This window comes from Chiloscyllium plagiosum, chromosome 12 (genome assembly GCF_004010195.1).
Source record: "Chiloscyllium plagiosum isolate BGI_BamShark_2017 chromosome 12, ASM401019v2, whole genome shotgun sequence".
NCBI classification, from domain to species: Eukaryota; Metazoa; Chordata; class Chondrichthyes; order Orectolobiformes; family Hemiscylliidae; genus Chiloscyllium; species Chiloscyllium plagiosum.
In genome coordinates this window covers 69,707,219-69,712,599 of record NC_057721.1, presented here as the reverse complement: position 1 = coordinate 69,712,599, position 5,381 = coordinate 69,707,219, and the positions used below count along the sequence as shown (strand labels likewise).

The 5,381-nt window shown below is 41.2% G+C and overlaps 1 pseudogene; it reads right to left on the bottom strand.

Annotated features, from left to right (window-relative positions):
• Positions 1 to 1,711: 1,711 nt before the first annotated feature.
• Positions 1,712 to 1,833, bottom strand: LOC122555605 (annotated as a pseudogene).
• Between the last annotated feature and the right edge of the window lie 3,548 nt (positions 1,834 to 5,381).

The following is a 5,381-nucleotide window of genomic DNA, read 5'->3' as shown; positions in this document are numbered from 1 at the left end:
CCTGTCTATGTCACACTGCAGCCTGCAATAGCCCTCGATACTATCAACGACACCTCCAATCTTTGTGTCATCTGCAAACTTACTAACCCCCCCCTCAACCTCCTCGTCCAAGTCATTATAAAAACTACCAACAGCAGAGGCCCAAGAACAGAGCTCTTAGGGACCCCACTCAACACTGTCCTCCAGGCAGAATACTTTCCATCTACAACCACTCTCTGCCTTCTGTCAGCCAACCAATGCTGAATCCAGATAGCCAAATCTCCCTGTATCCCATACTTCCTGACTTTATGAATGAGCCTACCATGGAGAACCTTATCAACTGCCTTGCTGAAGTCCATATGCACCACATCCACTGCTCGGCCTTCATCGACCTGTCTTGTCACCTCCTCGAAGAACTCAATAAGATTAGTGAGGTATGACCTGCCCCTCTCAAAACCATGCCTTCAATCATGGTATGCTTTGCCAAATAGTCATAGATCCTATCCCTCAGAATTCTTTCCAAAACCATATGGATGGTCGATATGGATGAGTTGGACCAAAGGCTGTTTTCAAGCTGTACGTCTCTATGACTGAGACATAGCAATCTGCAAGTATATGTATAAGCCACACGTTAGGCCAATCATTCATAGTATTGCTGACCTGACTTCAGGTTATTGAATCGGAACACCATGCTTCCACCAATGTATCCTTGACGAGAAGTTTACTCTGCTCAGCTCTCCCTCTGCCTTTTGAAGATAATTGCTATTTGATTATTAGACCATTAGTAAATACAAGAGAATAGGCCTGTTGACACACAGTGTAACATCCCTTCCTCTGAGCCAGGAGGTCTGAGTTTGAGTCCCACTCCAATGTTTGAGAGCAAAGGCAAGGTGCATTCCTACTGTGGCTAAATTCTTCTGCCACTCTGATAGCAGTCAGTCCAGTTGGATGCTGAGTGGCACCCCTCACATTATAACCTCTGGTGACAGGTTAGTGACCTGTACTAGGAAAGTCTTACTGTTGCAATGGGAGTAAGCACATACTTTATCTACCAGTAGGCATGAAAAGAAAGAAGAACCATAAACACCAGGTTGAGCTTGGGGCAGGTAATGGAATGCCTTCTGAATGCTAGGATGAATGGTACATTTTACCATAAACTCCCCGCTAAGATCGAGTGGTAGTTAGTCAGTGTGCAATGACCACCACGTATTAAAAAGAACAAATGCACATCTAGGCATCCTCTATCATTTCAATATGAAAAGGCAACCCTAAAATAATAAATGCCTTATTATCAACACACTGTCCATAGTATGAAGACACACCATAAGCCATTGTTCTTTGGTTCCATTTGTTTGATATGTAGACATTCAGCAACAATTATTTGTCATTTTGCAAGTTACCAAAGACATAGAGCCTTGATAATTAAAAAGGGCATTCATATATCTGGCATTCAGGTTACCCAGTCTCTTACAGTTTCTTCACCATACATAAAACTGGCATTTGGCTTCATGCGTAGAGAAAATGAACTGGCCAATTTTCAGCAGCTCATTTCTCTCGATATTCTGACTGTTCAATTTCAAAGGAATTTCAGCACACAGAAGGAATACCTAAAAGCTCTCCGAATCCTTATACTGTACACCAGTACATTAATTCTCATCCCCATCTGGGCCATATTATAACTTTAGAGAAATTACTAATTAATGTCAATAAAACTATAAGATATAGCAGCAGAAATAGGCCATTCAGCCCATAAAATCAAATTAATATTCAGTCCCTAATTCATGGACCTATCACGTATTAAAACTGACAAGAACAGAACTACACATGACCTTAGCCAAAAGGCCGAGAAGTGATCAGCCCATAAAGTCTGCTCTGCCGTTCAATGAGACCATGGCTCATCTGATAATCGTCAACTCCACTTACTGATTAAATACCTGTCTATTTTAGCCTCAAATTAGAAAGGGTACTGTGTTGTAGGCCATCATTCAGAAAGAACTGAATGAAGGCAGCCAAAATCATTTTAATTAGAATGCTTACACTTATCATACAGAAAGCACAGGCATCAACAAAGTGGAGAATTAAAGACAGCCTGGGGCATGATCGAATTATCTTTAGCAAATTTCTTTGTTTCGGTTGTTACGAATGCTTAATGCTATATTTTAATTTTTCGTGCAAAATTTCAGTTCAGAATGGACAGAACCATGCACAGCTTTAAGTTTGATTTGTATTTCTATATATATTGTGTGGCTTAAGAAGGAGAGGACGCAGTTTAGTTTCATTTTTGAATCTGTGTGTCATACCATGCCATTTGAGAAGTTGTTTGCATGCATTCAAATTAGGATTTTAAAAAAGAACCCTTCAGGTGTATAGGCCAGTTCTTTAGAAAGCAAGTGTAAATGAGAAGTTAAATAAAAGCTGTTACCAAGCAACAGAAGTCTGCTACTGCAGAAAAATAAAAAAAAACCCAGAACAATGGACAGGGCGCAGGTTTCTGTCAGAGAAAACAGGTCTATGGCAGTAAAGGCAATGTTAGCTTAGCAGTTTGGACAAAAATGAAGTTTTGATTGGCTTAAATGTCAATAAGAGCAGAGCTCCAGAAACAGAAGATAGCAAAGGAAGACCAGGATGTTGAATGAATACGATAAAGGAGCACATGTTAAGGAGTAAATGAGCTATGTTAACAATTTAATGGTATCAGGAAGATATATTAATGAAAGACGAGCATATAGTGAAAGCAGAAATTTTCCTGAGAAGAAATCTCCTGTAGGTCTATCACAAGGAATTTCAAAGTAGAGAACTGGTGATCCTTCTCAGAGATTTGACTATCTATAAGGGTTTTTGAAGATAGAAAGTATTGTTAAGTGAAAGAGTGGGTAAATGTACCCTGACTCACCTTGAAAAATTTGCAGTAACCCTTTTTAACTCAAGCGTGTTATGCAGTAAGATAGACAAATGAGATAGACAAGACATTGGTAAGGTCACATTTGGAGTACTGTGTACAATTCTGGTCACCCTGCTATAGGAAGGATGTTATTAAAATGTAAAGGGTGCAAAAAAGATTTAGAAGAATGTTACCAAGATTGGAGCATTTTCTTCATAAAGAGAGGCTGGATAGGCTGGGACTTCTTTTATCCCAGGAGCATAGGGTGCTGAGGGGGGTCAACTTATAGAGGTTTATAAAATCTTAAGGGGCACCAATAGGGTGAATAGCAAAGGTCATTTTCGCTAGGGTAGAAGAGTCCAAAACTAGAGTTCATAGGTTCAAGACATGAGGAGAAATTTTAAAATTGACCTGACGGGCAACTTTTTCACACAGAGTGTAGTGTGTTTGTGGAACAAACTGGAAGTGGTAAATGCTGGTAGGATTACAACATTTAAAAGACATTTGGACGGGTACATGGATAGGAAAGCTTTGGAGGGATATTGGCCAAATGCAGGCAAGAGGGACTAGTTCAGTTTTGGAAAGCTATTCGGCATGGATGAATTGGGCTGAAGGGCCTTTTTCCCTGCTGTATGAGTCTATGACTCTATGACAAGAGATCCAACACAACTTTATTGAACACTTTATCAAGGAGAAATGATAGTTATCAGACCATACTTTAATTAAACTTTATTGAACTCTATCAATCTCTTCATAAGGTTCTTCAATAAACATCCTTCAATCTCTCAGTAAACAGTCTCAAATCTGCACTAGGTATCTACTTCTGGCATGCACTTCCAAGTATTCACTACATCCTATCCACAGGTGTCTATCACTGTATTTGAATAATTTGACTGAGATTCTGGTTATACCCATTAGTAAGACTGCAAAAGGCTGTTCCTCAGGCTTCAGAACCGAGGACAATGTCATTAAGTTTGCAGATGACACAATGATAGGTGGAAGGACAGGTGGTGTTGAGAAAGCAAGGAGGCAGCAGAAGGACTTGGAGAGGCTAGGAGAGTGGGAAAAGAAATGGCAGATGAAATACAATGTGAGAAAATGTGAGATTATTAACTTTGGTGCATACTGGTGAAGAATAGAGGTATAAACCAATTTCGAAATGGGGAAAGGCTTTGGAAACCTGAAATACAAAGCAATTTGGGAGTTCAAGTTCAGGATTCTCTTAAGACTATCACGCAGGTTAAGTTAGCAGTTAGGAAGGCAAAATTCATTTCAATAGAGCTAGAGTACAAGAGCAGGGTGTACTGCTGAAGCTATATAAAGCTTTGATTAGAATGTATTTGGAATGCTGTGAACAGTTTTAGGCCTTGTATCTAAGGAAGGATGTGCTGGCCTTGGAGGGGATGCAGAGGAGATTTACAAGAATGATTGTGGGAATGAAGGTCTTGCCATAGGAGGAGCAGTTGAGGACTCTGTCTGTATTTGATGAATTTTAGAAGGGGCCGGAGAGGGGTGGTGGGGAGATCAGATTGAAATGTACAGAATCCTGAGAGGCTAGGATAGAGTAGACATGGAGAAGATACTTCCACTAATAGGAGACAAATTGGCGGACTGTGTTCATTGGGCATTGGGTACCCATTCTTTTTGAACACACAGTATAGGTGATTTTCCTCTGCTCTGCGTAGTTCCTCTGTGCTGCAGTGTGTGTTAGCTCGTTGAAATAATGTTCTGATGCAGCTTCGTTTGTGGCTGCTGGGATGATTACTTCAGTAGTTCAATATTTGGTCCGTATGTGTTGTTTTCCTATAGACGCTGGTTTGGAGTTCCCCAATGGCTGTTAACTCTACTGTGACATCTAGGAATGGCAGTTTGTTGTTGTTTTCCTCCTACTTAGTGAATTTTATGCCAGTAAGGGTATTATTGATGGTCTTGAAGGTTTCCTCTAATTTGTTCCTCAGCAATAAACCCAAACAAGCAGACAAAACATGTCCAGAAACCCTAGCCACTCTCCCCTACATCAAAGATATCTCAGAAATGACTGCGAGACTACTCAGACCCCTTAGCATCATGGCAGCCCACAAACTCACCAACACACTAAAACAGTAGCTAATGAACTTGAAAAACCCTATACAGACAACAAGCAAAACTAATGTCATTTACAAAATACCATGCAAGGACTGTAACAAACACTACATTGGACAAACAGGCAGAAAACTAGCCACCAGGATAGAACTCCACTGGTCCTCACCTACCACCCCACCAACCTCCATATACAGCGTATCATCCGCCATCATTTCCGCCACCTCCAAACGGACCCCACCACCAGGGATATATTTCCCTCCCCTCCCCTATCAGCGTTCCGAAAAGACCACTCCCTCCGTGACTCCCTCGTCAGGTCCACACCCCCCACCAACCCAATCTCCACTCCCGGCACCTTTCCCTGCGACCGCAAGAAATGCAAAACTTGCGGCCACACCTCCCCCCTTACTTCCCTCCAAGTCCCCAAGGGGTATTTCCATAT